Here is a 15,478-nt window from a genome sequence, read left to right as displayed (position 1 = left end):
GAGAATGTAGAAACATAAACACTCTCAGTTAAAAAAAAGCGAAAAATCTAATTAAAACGCGGACTGAAGATGTTAGCAGATATATTCCCCACACAGGAGACATACAAATGACCAAGCAACACATGAATATTGGCTCAATATCTGTAATAGTAAGAGAAATGCAAAATAAAACCACAATGAGATATCAACTCACACATTTCCTGGTGGTTTTTATGAAAAGGAAAAGAGAGAAAAGTGTAGTCAAACATGTAAAACACAGGGAACACTTACAGACTTTTGGTGGGAATGTATCTTAGTACAACCACTATGGAAAATGATACGGATGTTCCTCAAAATACTAAAAATAATACCACCATATAACCTAGCAATTCCATTTCTGAATACACATATTTGAAGGAAATGAAATCAGTTAACTTACAGAGATATTTGCACTCCCATGTTCACTGTATAAATATTTATCTAAAATGTGCAAGGCATTGTCACTAACTGTTTATCAATGATAAAAAGGCTTAAGAAATGTATATGTTACCACAATGGGTATTATACAGTCATATAAAGAAATTCCCGCAATTTGTGACCACATGAAATCAACTTGCAGGCATTATGCTTAGTGAAACAATCAGACATTAAGACAAACTGTGTGGTCCCACTTATTTATGAAATCTAAATGGTGAGTTCATCACAAAGAGAGTTTATATATATTTAATAGGTGTGAGGTGGGGAGAAACAGGGAGATCATTGTCAAAGAGCACAAATTTCCTGTTATAAAATGTGTAAATTCTTGGGATCTAAGTTAAAGGATAGTGGCTTAGTTACCAATACTTTATTGCATGTTTAAAAGTTACTGGGAATGTATATCTTCAGTTTTCTTACAGCACACACACACAATTGGTAACTATGTGAGGTGATAGAAGTATTAACTAACATTATTATCATATTATTTCACAGCATAGATGTAAATCTCATCATCATGCTGTGTACCATAAAACTACCAACGTTATATGTCAATTATATCTCAAAAGTGTAGGGGAAATTGCTTTAAAGATAAGACCAAAAAGTTTCAAATCCATTGAGAAAAGATAAGGAACAAACTTCTCGAGATTGGCCTTGGCAATAATTCCTTGGCTATGACAGCAGTAGAGCAGGCAACAAAACCAAAGTTAAGTGAATTGAAATTGAACTGAAACATTCCTATATAATAAAGGAAACAATCAATAGAATTAAGAGGCAATCTACAGAATAGCATACAATATTAGAAACAAGTACCTGATAAGTGGTTAACGACGAACATATATTAGGAAAGTGCTAAACCTCTGTAGTGGATTATCACCTAATATCTATTAGATTGTCTAATATCAAAGAAGAGAAGATAGCAGGCATGACAAAAGGGAACCCTCCTACATTCTTGTTAGGAATGCTGAATGGTATAGCCGCTCTAGAAACCAGTTTGAAGATTCCTCAAAAAGCTAAAAATTAGAACTACTAAATCATGCAGAAAAAACACTTTGGGTATTTTTATAAAGGAAAGAAACACACAAAATCATAAAGACACCTGCATCCCATGTACACTGCACCATCATTCTCAAATGCCATAACAGGAAACAACAAACTTAGGCTAAATAGATGGGTAAAGAAAATGTGGCACAGAAAAGTATTTTGTGTGGCCGGAAAAAAATGTGTCACAATAAAAATATATTCAGGCATAGTAGAAGGAAAATGCTGCCTTTTGTAACAAAATGGCTGCACCTTGAGAGCACTATGTTAAATCAACATCTCTAATAGTAAGAGATTTTGAGAAGAAGTACGACGAAGAAAGAAGCACTTAAGAAGTAAGTCAGACATATAAAAACAAACATGGTGTGATCTCACATATTTAAAAAAATATATCTTCTTTGCAGGTTTTTCTCCTTCATCACTTAAGATGTCCTGCCAGTCCTTCCTGGCTTGGAGTGTTTAACACCTGTCCTTCTAAAACTCTTCCAAAATGTAGCAGAGGGAGGAAAAATCAAAAACTAATTCTATGGAGACACCATCACTAATACCAAAAGCAGACAAAATATCAAAAAAATAAATGAATAAATAAAACTGCAGGCCAATATTACTGATGAATATAGATACAAAAATTCTCAACAAAATAGTAGCAAACGGAATCCAACAGCACATTAAAAGGAAAATACACCATGATCAAGTGGGATTTATTCCAGGAATACTAGGATTCTCCAATATATGCAAAGCAACCAATGTCATACACCATATTAACAAATTGAAGTAGAAAACACATATGATCATCTCAATAGATGCAGAGAAAGCTTTCGAAAAAAATCAACACCAGTTTATGATAAAAACCCTCCACATAGTAGGCATAGAGGGAAGATTCCTACACATAATAAAGGACTTATATGACAAACCCACAGCAAACATCGTTCTCAATGGTGAACAACTGAAATTATTTTCACTAAGATCAGGAACAAGGCAAGGTTGCCCACCCTCTCAACTCTTATTCAACATAGTTTTCGATGTCTCAGCCACAGCAATCCGAGAAGACAAGGAAATAAAAGGAATCAAAATTGGAAAAGAAGAATTAAAGTTGTCACACTATTTTTTTAATTAACAATACAGCAGCTTTAATAGGGTAACAGTCCAGAGAAAAATGTTACATTAGGCACTTGACATCTCATTTAAATTTTTTTCTTAAAACTAAAGGGTTTCATTTTAACAGATAAATTTCAATGTACTTTTTAAAACTGATTGTTAATTAAAGCCTAAGCAATTATAAAGAAAATACACAATGATATTCAACCAGACGTTAATTTTCTGGTCATACTGACATGTTAAAGTACTTTCCTTAAAATTTAATTTACCTGAGACTGAGTTCTCAGGTATCTTTTTGGTTAAAAATATTTGTTAAGGGGCTTCCCTGGTGGCGCAGTGGTTGAGAGTCCGCCTGCCGATGCAGGGGACACGGGTTCGTGCCCTGGTCCGGGAAGATCCCACATGCCGCGGAGTGGCTGGGCCCGTGAGCCATGGCCGCTGGGCCTGCGCGTCCGGAGCCTGTGCTCCGCAACGGGAAAGGCCACAACAGTGGGAGGCCCGCATACAGCAAAAAAAAAAAAAAAAAAAAAAAAAAAAAATATATATATATATATATATATATTTGTTAAGATAGGTGATAATTGGACTATTTTTATATTGACAACTGAAATAAAGCTATAAACTGTCAGTCAGTGTTTAGGGACCCAGAACCAACTTGTCAAAAAAGTACATTTTATACACATAATATCATCATTTTCACATGATTATCCTTTCAAGTTATCATAATCTGTTACTGGCTTCTTGTCTAAGAATTTACAGGCCTAAGGTGAGGCTGTCAGGTAAATGACTGGCATATACAAATCAAAGACTGTGTTCAGGACAAGAGAGCCACACCCAGTGCCTGATGGACAGGATTCACCCATTAACCCGTCACTTTGGAGTCTGCCTAACAGGAGCAAGTCCTCCGAGTTCTGACAGCCACATACGGACAAGAAAGGCTGCTGAAACTTATTTAATTAGACTTAGAGGTACTACTGCTGTTAGGAGTCTGTTTATAAAGATTTTTAATCATACGTTATATTTTTTTTTCAGGTAAAAAACTTGGTTCCAACTGTTACAGGCATAAAAGTATTTCCCCTGGGATTTCCTTCACATCGAGAAGGTACCCATATATTTTTAAATAGTCTTCCTAACTTTGGGAAAACGTTGCCCTCCCTCCAACACCCCCCCCACATGAACATAACCAAATCAGGTGTAATAAAGTACAGCACACAGAAATGACTGTTGGCCTCCTATGAGGACACTGAATGCCATCCATCCCACAGGTTCACTCAACAATCTGCATGTGTTCCTGAGGAGAAATCCATCGAGTCCCTTTGCTGTTGTGACATCTCCAAAGTCAGCTTTTCCCGTATCAATCATTCTGGACTTCACCCACCATGCTCACCTCATTTGGATTTCAATGCTTCCTCCCATTCAACAGCCGATTCAGAGTTCTTGGGAATTGCTGGAAATATTGATTGCATTTTACTTCGAAAGTCTTTTATACTGTGAACTCCTAAAGCCTTCCAGACTGCGAAGCTGATCACACCAACCCCACACCAGGTGTAAAATGAGCCCCACCCCAGGGCTCGCAAGGCAAGGGAAGACCCGCTCTCCGGTAAGGCAGCCGTGGCCACACTTCCCTGCTAATGTTGGAGGGTCTCCTGCAGAGGCGGGGGGCTGTTGTGGCTCACCATATGGACAAGGACACTGCCAGCAGAAGTTCTGGGAGGTACTCTAAAGTTGTCACTCTTTGCAGATGACCTGATACTACACAGAGAGAATCCTAAAGATGTAACCAGAAAATGCCTAGCGCTAATCAATGATTTTGGGAAAGTAGCAGGATACAACTTTAATGCACAGAAATCTCTGGGATTCCTATAGGCTAATGATGAAAAATCTGAAAGAGAAATTAAGGAAACACTCTCATTTACCATTGCAACAAATAGAATAGGAACGAATATACCAAGGTAGACAGAAGACCTGTATGCAGAAACCTATAAGATGCTGATGAAATAAATGAAAGAGGATACAAAGAGATGGAGAGATATATTATGTTCTTGGGTTGTAGGAATCAACATAGTGAAAATGACTATATGACCTAACGCAATCTACAGAGTCAATGCAATCATTATCAAATTACCAATGGCATATTCCAGGGAACTAGGAGAAAAAATTACACAGTGTGTATGGAAACAAAAAAAGACACTAAATACCAAAAGAACTCTTGAGAAAGAAAAACACAGCTGGATGAATCAGGCTCCAGGACTTCAGACTATACTACAAATCTACAATAATCAAGATAGTATGATACTGGCACAAAAACCGAAATATAGATCAACGGAACAGGATAGAAAGCCCAGAGGTAAACCCATGAACATAAGGTCACCTACTTTTTGATAAAGGTGGCAAGAATATACAATGGAGATAAGACATCCTATTCAACAAGTTGTGCTGGGAAAAATGAACAGCTACATGTACAAGAATGAAATCAGAACACTCCCTAACACCATACACAAAAATAAACACAAATGGATTAGAGTCCTAAAAGTAAGTTTCCACACTATCATACACTTAGAGGAACACATAGGCAGAACACTCTATGACATAAATCACGGCAAGATTCTTTTTGACCCACTTCCTAAAGAAATGGAAATAAAAACAAAATTAAACAAATGGGAACTAATGAAACTTAAAACATTTTTCACAACAAAGGGAACCACAAACAAGACCAAATGACAACCCTCAGAATCAGAAAATATTTGCAAATGAAGCAACTGACAAACGATTAATCTTCAAAATTTACCAGCAGCTCATGCAGCTCTAAACCAAAAAATACAAACAACAATCCAAAAGTGGGCAGAAGACCTAAATAGACATTTCTCCAAAGATGATACACAGATTGCAATAAAACACATAGAAGGTTGCTCAATATCATGAATCATTAAAGAAATATAAATCAAACTACAATGAGGTGTCACCTCACACTAGTCAGAATAGCCATCAACTTCAAAATTCTACAAACTCTAAATTCTGGAGTGGTGTATGGAAAACAGTACCCTCTTGCACTGTTAGTGGGAATGTAAATTGTCACAGCCACTATGGTGAACAATATGGAGGTCATTAAGAACCTAAAACTTGAACTAATATATGACCCCACAATCCCGCTTCTTTGTATATACCCTGAGAAAAGCATAATTCAAAAAGGGTCATGGACCACAAAGTTCATTAGAGGTGTAATTACAATAGCCAGGACAGGTAAACACCTAAGTATCAATTGACAGAAGAATGGATAAAGAAGGTGTGTCATATATATACAATGGAATATCACTGAGCCATAAATAGAAATAAAAATTGAGCTATTTGCAGTTAGGTGGATAGACTTAGAGTCTGTCATACTGTGTGAAATGAGTCAGAAAGAAACAAAAGACAAACTTTTTGCTAATATATATATATATATGGAATTAAAAAAAAACATTCTGATGAATGTAGGTGTAGGACAGCAATAAAGATGTTGATATAGAGAATTGACTTGAGAATATAGTGAGTGGAAAGGGTAAGCTGGCACGAAGTTAGAGAGTCATCTGTACATATATACAGTACGAAATGTAAAATAGATAGCTAGTGGAAAGCAGCTGCATAGCCCAGGGAGATACGTTCAGTGCTTTGTGACCACCTAGCTTGGTGGGATAGGGAGGGTGGGAGGGAGATGCAAGAGGGAGTGGATATGGGAATATACCTATAGCTGATTCACTTTACTATACAGCAGAAACTAACACAACAGTGTAAAACAATTATATTGCCATATAAATGATAAAAAAACAATATGCTGTCTAAAAGAACCATTTTATCATTAAGGACACACATAAGCTGAAGGTGAGGGAATAGAAATTGATAGTCCAAACAGTTTCCAAACAGGTGCAGGACTTGATCTCCCAATCTCAGGTAATACAGACTTTCAGTCAAAGTAGGTCACAAGTGATAAATAAGGTCAGTATACAATGATAATGGATCAATTTATCAAGAGAAAATAATAATTGTAAATATATATGTACTGAACGTTGCGGGATTAAACATATATTTAAATCAACTATTAAGAGATCTGATAGAGGGCTTCCCTGGTGGCGCAGTGCTTGAGAGTCCACCTGCCGTGCAGGGGGCATGCCTTCATGCCCCGGTCTGGGAAGAACCCACATGCCGTGGAGCGGCTGGGCCCGTGAGCCATGGCCGCTGAGCCTGCACGTCCGGAGCCTGTGCTCTGCAGCGGGAGATACCACAACAGTGAGAGACCCGTATACCCACACCCCCCCACAAAAAAAAAAAAAGATCTGAGAGGATAAATCAACAATAAAACAAATAATAGTAAGTGACTGTATTATCCCACTTTCTACCTTAGAAAATTAATAAAGAAACAGAATGTACCTAATAAACTTATAGAAAACTTCCATTCAACAGTACCAAAATTCATATTCTGCTTAAGTGCTGAAGGAGCATTTCCCAGAATGGACACTGTCTTGAAACATAAAGCAAGCGTTAACAAATTTAAGAAGATCAGAGTCACATTAAGCATCTTTTTTGATCATAATGTTATGAAGCTAGAAATCAATAACAAGAGAAAAAGAAAAATCCCTTATATGTAAACTTATACAACACACACTGGAAATATATATGGGTCAAGGAAGAAGTCAAAAGGGTAATCTGAAACTACCTTCAGATAAACGAAAATGACAACATACCAAAACGTTTGGAATATAGAAAAATCAGTCAATGGATGAAATAATTTTAGCAATCATAGATTCTTCTAAAAGAGAAAAGAATAATCTAAAATAAACCACTTGTGCATATACATGAAGGACTAGGAAAAATGAACAAATTAAGCACCAGGAATAAAAGGAAAAAAATAAGAAAGATTCAAATGGAAATGAATAAAACAAATATCAGATAATTAGGAAGAACTGAATCCAAGTGTTGGAATTTGGAAAGGATCTTAAAATTGACAAGATTTAGCAAGACTAACAAAGAGAAAAAAAGAGCTTAATAAATAAAACTTTAACTGAAAGAGGAGAAATTGCAGCTGACACCATAGCATACAAATAGTTATAAAGAATGCTAAAAAACTGGGTTACAAAAATGGATAAATCTCCAAAAACTCCTATATAAAACATAGCAAGACAATCATGAAGAAGCAAAAAACAAACAAACAAAAAATATCTTGATCATACAAATAATGACTTAGGAAATTGAAGCACTATTCAAAACTCTCCGAACAAATAGAACCCCAGGATCAGTTAGTTTCACTGGTGAATTCTACTGAACATTTAATGAAGATTTATTGCCAGTCCTTCCCAAACTCTCCCAAATAACTACAAAAGAGGAAACATTTCCAAACTCATTTTATAAAACCAGGATTTTCTTGATTAACAAAGCCACATAAGGAAATAGAAGGGAACACAAAACAAAACAAAACAAAAAGCACAGAACTTACAAGCTAATATCCTTGTACATATAGATGCAAAAATTCTCAACAAAATTCTAGCAAACCAAATTCTAAAACACACTAAAATGTTCAACATGCTAAGGTGAAATAATTCCTGGTGATGCAAGGGCAGTTAACATTTTTAAATCAAAAATTTTAATTTACGACACGAATAGCATGCAGAAGAAATGTTTGAAAGAATTTTCTAAATTTTCTTGATTAAAGCTTTCAACTACCTGGGGAGAGAAGAAACATTTTAAATGTAATAAAGATCATATATTATCAAGCCCACAGCTAACATCATATTCAAGATGAAAAGCGGAAAACTTTTCCTCTAAGACAGGAACAAATAAAAAATGCTCACTATCACCACTTCTCTTCAACATAATAGTAGAATCCCTAGCCAGAACCATTAGGCACGGAAAAGAAATGAAAGGGATCCAAAGTGGAAAGGAAGAATTTAAAATGTCTCTGTTTGAAGATGACATATTCTGTATGCAGGAAATCCTAAAGACTCCACCAAAACCCCATGAAACTGTTAGAACTAATACATGAAATCAGTAATTTTGTTGGATTTGAAATAAGAATACAAAATTAGTTGCATTTCTATACACTAACAAGAACATACCTGACAGAAAAAAAAAAAAAAAAAAAACACTTCCATTTACCACAGCACCTAAAACAATAAAATGTTAGGAATACATTTAAGCAAGGAGACAAAACCATCTGTACACCTAAAAATATAACATTTACAAAAACTGAAGAAGATATATGTAAATAGAAAAGTATCCCATATTTCTAAATTGAAAGAATGAATACTGTTAAAATGTTCACGCTACCTCAAGCTATCTATAGTTTCAATGGAATCCCAATCAACATTTCAATGGCAATTTTCCCAGAAATAGAATAATAATCCTAAAAATTGTACGAAACAACAAAGGACACTGAAAATAGACAAGGCAATTTTCAGCAAAATAAACAAAGCTGGGTGCAACTCACTTTCTGGTTTCAAACTATTATACAAAGTTACGGTAACCAAAATAATGTGAAATTAGAATAAAAACAGACAAAATACCAATAGAATAGGACTGAGAGCCCAGAAATAAACTCAGCCATGTCCAGTCAACTAATACATGACAAAGAAGACAAGAATAAACAATGGAGTAAAAATAGACTTTACACTAAGTAGTGTTGGAAAAGCTGGATATCCACATGGAAAAGAATAAAATTGAACACCCATCTTAGATGACTCAAAAATTAACACAACGTGAACAGAAATCACAAAATCCTTAGAATTAAACAGAAAAAAATCTCCAAGGCATTTGTGTCAGCAATGATTCTTTTGTATATGATACCAAAAGTAGAAGGAACAAAAATAAAATTCAACATGTGTGAAAACATCAAATTTAAAAGCCTCTGCACAAAAAGAAACTTGAACAGAGTGAAGAGGCAATGGAACAGGAGGCATAGGAATTCTCCTATGGAATGGGAGAAAATATTTTCCAACAACATGCCAGCTACAGGACTAATGTTGAAACATAAAAAAGACTTAGTTTTTTTTAGAAAAGTTGAATAATCTAATTAAAAGGTGGGCTGAAGATCTTAGCAGATATATTCCCCCCATAGGAGACGTACAAATGACCAACTGACACATGAACATTTGCTCAACCTCTTTAATAGTAAGAGAAATGCAAAATAAAACCACAATGAGATAGCAACTCACGCATTTCATAGTGGTTATTATGAAAAAGAAAAGACATAAAAGTGTAGTCAAGCATGTAGAAAACAGGGAACACTTACAGACTTTTGGTGGTAATGTAACTTAGTACAACCACTATGGAAAATAATATGGATGTTCCTCAAAATTCTAAAAATAATACCACCATATAACCTAGCAATTCCATTTCTGAATATACATAATTGAAAGAAATGAAATCAGTTAACTTACAGAGATATTTGCACTCCCATGTTCACTGTGTAAATATTTATCTAAAATATGCCAGGCATAGTCACTAACCGTTTATCAATGATTAAATGGATTAAGAAATGTATATATTATGACAGTGGATATTATACAGTCATATAATGAAATTCCTGCAATTTGTGACCACATATAATCAACTTGCAGGCATTATTCTTAGTGAAACAATCAGAGACATAAAGACAAACTGTGTGATCCCACTTATTTATGAAATCTAAATGTCTGAGGTCTTCAAAAAAAAGAGTGTATACGTATTTAATAGGTGTGAGGTTCGGAGAAATAGGGAGATGATAGTCAAAGAGCATAAATTTCATGTTATAAAATGTGTAACTTCTTGGGATCTAAATTACAGGATAGTGAGTTAGTTACCAATACGTTATTGCATGTTTAAAAGTTACTGGGAAAGTAGATCTTAAATGTTCTTACAGCACACACACAAATTTGGTAACCATGTGAGGTGATAGAAGTATTAACTAACATTATTATCTCATTATTTCACAGCATAGATGTACATCTAACCATCATGCTGTGTACCTTAAAACTGCCAACGTTATATGTCAATTGTATCTCAGAAATGTTGGGGAAATTGCTTTAAAGATAAGACCAAAATGTTTCAAATCCATTGAGAAAAGATAAGGAACAAACTTCTCAAGATTGGCCTTGGCAATAATTTCTTGGCTATGACAGCAGTAGAGCAGGCAACAAAATCAAAAGTTAAGTGAAGTGAAATTGAACTGAAACATTCCTATATAATAAAGGAAACAATCAACAGAATTAACAGGCAATCTACAGAATTGCAGAAAATATTAGAAACACATACGAGATAAGCAGCTAATAACAAACATACATTAGGAAAATGCAAAACCTCTGTAGTGGAATATCACCTCATATCTATTAGATTGTCTATTATAAAAAAAAAAGAGACGATAGCAGGCATGACAAAAGAGAACCCTCCTACATTCTTGTTGGGAATGCTGATTGGTGTAGCTGCTCTAGAAAACAGTTGGAAGATTCCTCAAAAAGCTAAAAAAGTAGAACTACTAAATCATCCAGAAAAAATCTTTGGATATTTTTATAGAGGAAGGAAAATCACCGAGTCATAAAGATACCTGCATCCCATGTACACTGCACCATCATTCTCAAATGCCATAACAGGAAAACAACACACTTAGGCGGAATAGATGGAAAAAGAAAATGTGGCACAGAAAAGTATTTTGTGTGGCAGGAAAAAAATGTGTCACAATAAAAATATATTCAGGCATAGTAGAAGGAAAATGCTGCCTTTTGTAACAAAATGGGTGCACCTTGAGGGCACTATGTTAAGTCAACATCTCTAATAGTAAGAGATGTTGAGCAGAAGTACGACGAAGTGAGAAGTACTTAAGAAGTAAGTCAGGCATATAAAAACAAACATGGTGTGATCTCACATATTCAAAAAAAATTAATCTTAGTTGCAGGTTTTTCTCCTTCATCACTTAAGATGTCCTGCCAGTCCTTTCTGGCTTAAAGAGTTTAACATCTGTCTTTCTCAAACTCTTCCAAAATATGGCAGAGGGAGGAAAAGTCCAAAACTAATTCCATGGAGACATCATCACTGATACCACAACCAGACAAAGATATCACAAAAAAAGAAAACTGCAGGTCAATATCACTGATGAATATAGATGCAAAAATCCTCAACAAAATAGTAGCAAACAGAAGCCAACAGCACATTAAAAGGAAAATACACCATGATCAAGTGGGGTTTATTGCAGGAATAAAAGGATTCTTCAATATATGCAAATCAATCAATGTGATACACCATATTAAAAAATTGAAAGAGAAAACACATGTGATCATCTCAATAGAAGCAGAGAAAGCTTTTGAAAAAATTCAACACCAGGTTATGATAAAAACCCTCCACACAGTAGACATCGAAGGAAGATTCCACAACATAATAAAGGCCCTATATTGCCAGAGTCCAGCTCTAGTGAGTCTCGGGATACCCGAGGGATGGATAGCGTCGGCAAAGGAAATAATTCTATTACACTTCTTAAAGTATCAGCATTGCATATTTCTCTTTCTCATGTCTTTATTCTTCATTCTTCCTCTATTGTTTACAATCACAGGTTTATATATCGTAGTTGATTACATTACCAGGTACGTGGCCAAACAATCTTAGCACAATCAAACCTGAAAATATTCTATAAAGATTTTTTAAAACAAACATCCCCTAGTTTCTAGATGTCCTATTAAAATATTTCCCCAAGTTCCCATTAATCACAGGTTGTTTCTTAGTAACCAAGCCAAGCAGTTCTATGATTATTTCAATTGTAAAATTTGGAGCTACTTGTTCCTATTTTTCTTCTTGCATGTGCATCCTTTTACAATGGTTCCAGGAAAATATTTACAATGTACCTGCATGCTCTTTCTCGTTGTTTCCTTCAACTGAGACAGCGTTTTCTCCCTATCCGGGCAACGAATTCTGCTCTAGTCATTTGTTTTTCTATAATTAATTTTCCTTTATAATAGAACCATAAATTTCCTATGTCATCATCAGGAACTCCAGCCCATGGCCATAACTCCATACTAGAGGGTGTTTTTCACAAAAACATCCCCTTAGCTCCAGGCTCTTAATTCTTTACCATTTACACAGGGCTTTAGTGGGTACTTCCCATCCTATGATAGTTTCAGGAGGGGGAGTCCTAGAGGAATTTTTTTTCACCTGGAGCAACATCCCCCCAAAATTGCCCCTGTATGTAAAGTGATTATCATAAAACATAACAACGGAGCTGTAGTCCACCTTACTGACACGGCACTGCCTTGCAGTGCCTTCCGTTGCTCATGACTTTGTCATGGTGCAATGCCTCCAGGATGGCTTCCGACATCACCCCCTTTTTTATTTTTTAAAAGTGCAGTATGTAGCTCCACGGAAAGTTGTTTGATGCTTTTAATAATTATTCTAATGATGACTGGAAGTAAAAATATCAGAATTAGTACAACAACTGCCATGATTCCTCCATTAATGAGCATTGAGAATAAGGTTTTATGTGACACAAATGACTTAATACTTTCAAAAAATTTCTGAGCAGACTCTGCCGGAGATAAACCTAAGTTTGTATTTCCTATGTCATGAATCTCTTGATGTAATTTAGTAGGGTCTAAACTAGCATCTGTTTGGTTCCAAACTCCCATAATATGAGTACGAATTTATTCCCAAGAATATAATGATTCATTCACTTTTAGAGGAGTAACACAAATCCATCTATATTTTTTATGACACCTCAAAGCTAATCTTACTTTGAGCGCTGTTAATTCATGCCCTATGTGTAAAATTGCTTCTTCTAAGGCATCCACCTTTGCTTCTAACTTTCTGTCTATAACTTCCTGAGTAGCCAAAGCTAAAGATACATTTTTTGAAAGCTCATTTACATGTTGAGCTGTATGTACATGTTGAGCTAAGGAACTTATTGAAAGAGAAAGTGATGCTATTACAGCTATAAATGTAGATATTGCTAGAATTAAAGCTGCAACAAGTCTCTTTGAATGTAATAAAAGTTCAGTTTCATGCAGAACTTGTAAGCCATAATCATCATACGAGGCAGAGGATAATTTTACAGGCAACATAATGTATGGCGGTCGTTTAAGAATCATTAAAACTTGTACATTCATAGAGGGATTTATACAACTTGTCGAAATACAATCATAGCAATGTGTCCAAAAAGTAGAATCAGAAGTATTATAATAAATATTTAGATCCACATATTTTGGGGCTACCAAGAATACATAAGGTGCTGACACACAAGCCTGCATAGAATAAATGCCCATATTTTTAGGTCTATGAAGAATAACTGGTGGTGGTGCAGCAATAGCTTTCCAAAGCTGGGTCTGTGCATAATACATACTCTCTTGAGCCATAGTTAGTATAGGAGGCACACATCCTCCAGTGTGCCATCTATTAACAAGCATAGAAGCAGGAATGAGTGTATTATTCCAATCATAATGTGCATGATGTTGTAAATAAGATCTCTAATCCTTACATGGATCAGGATTACTCCAATCATGCACATTTTTGTGGTATCCTCTATGGGAATATCAATTCTTGAAGAATATATACAATAATTCCATGTAGGAAATCTGGTATTGGTATCTACAGCGTCCCAGTTACTATCCAATTGGTCTTCCGGAGATTGTAATATAGATGATTGTACTTCTGTATGGATACCATAAGGAGGATTACAAGGAAGAAATTTTAAAGATGAGAGGAAGGTTGATTATAAGTTGGATCTTCTCCAGGTGCTAGGTAAATCAAAGACCAAAGAAGTCTCTTATTAGATTGACTCAAAGGAGAAGCAGTAAGCTGTCCTTTAAGAAAAACCGGTATACATCCATCCTTACGAGAGGCTACAGAGTTATTAATTGATGGAAATATAAAACATATAGTATGGAACCCTGATTTTCCATGAAATGTAAAATTATTATTTGTTTTAAATTTATTATATGGATAGGAGCTTATGGCTCCTCCCATTAACCTGGGCATAGTAGTAGACACTGGTATACCCTCATTATCCCAGGCTACAGTTTGTAAAATCAGTGGATCAGGGAGATATGTCCAATAAGATTTATCCAAAGCATTTCCCCTAGTTACCTGGCAGGCCAATATAGCAAGCATAGCAACAAAAAGATTTCCAGGTGTTAAGGTAGCTCCCTGGTCTGTTACCACTTTATCGGCGTCATCAGCAAGCGTTTATTCTGACCCCACGTTGGTGGATTCGAAGTTCTTGTAGAGATGGCTTGTGTCTTGCGAGGTCTTGGGTGCGGACGCGGAAGACAAAGAATTGGTCTCTCTCCAATGGTGAGCTTTTGTATCTGCTGCAGCAGCGGTTCTTTAGCTGATGGTGATTCATTAGCTGACGTCTCCGGCTGTGGTGCCTTGTGCCTGACTGGGAAGTGGTAAGGCGGGGTCGGAGGGCCCGACATGTCTGATGAGACGGTCAGGCACCCACAACGGCGAGTCAGCGTCCTGTGGAAATACACAAGCATACCCTCAGCCGCTGGTTAGAAAATATCAGGTCCTTTCCATTGACGAGTGAGCAGATCCTTCCATTTCACCCTATGTTTAGGTTTATTAATATCGGGATTCCAATGCCTCATCATGGCAGTATTACCTTGTGAATCAGTATTCAAATTATTTAATACAAATAGTGTGTGTTGAAGATGTGATGTGGAGAAGTGTATTTGAATTCCCCTTGCTGTAAATTTGTAATTTGAACTTTTAAAGTATGATGGGCTCTTTCCACTATTGCATGACCCTGAGGATTATAGGGGATTCCCATAGAATGGGAAATATTAAATTTTTCACAAAAGTCTTTAAAAGCCTTAGAAATGTAGGCAGGAGCGTTATCAGTTTTTAGAGCTTTTGGAATGCCTAGAAAGGCAAAACAGAAAAATACGTGTTGCATAACATC

The 15,478-nt window shown here is 35.8% G+C and overlaps 1 pseudogene across 1 annotated transcript in view; it reads right to left on the bottom strand.

Moving 5' to 3' along the window:
• LOC308609675 (ubiquitin-like modifier-activating enzyme 1) overlaps positions 1 to 14,990 on the bottom strand; it is a 44,569-nt pseudogene extending 29,579 nt beyond the window's left edge. Inside the window, exon 1 of the transcript in view lies at positions 14,768 to 14,990. The product of the transcript in view is annotated as a ubiquitin-like modifier-activating enzyme 1 (transcript). The remainder of the gene's footprint in view (positions 1 to 14,767) is intronic.
• Positions 14,991 to 15,478: the final 488 nt, after the last annotated feature.

Source organism: Mesoplodon bidens (assembly GCF_964165515.1).
Source record: "Mesoplodon bidens genome assembly, chromosome: Y".
Lineage (NCBI taxonomy): Eukaryota > Metazoa > Chordata > Mammalia > Artiodactyla > Ziphiidae > Mesoplodon > Mesoplodon bidens.
Note: the sequence above shows the minus strand (reverse complement) of the source record. Positions and strands in the feature narration are given on the sequence as shown.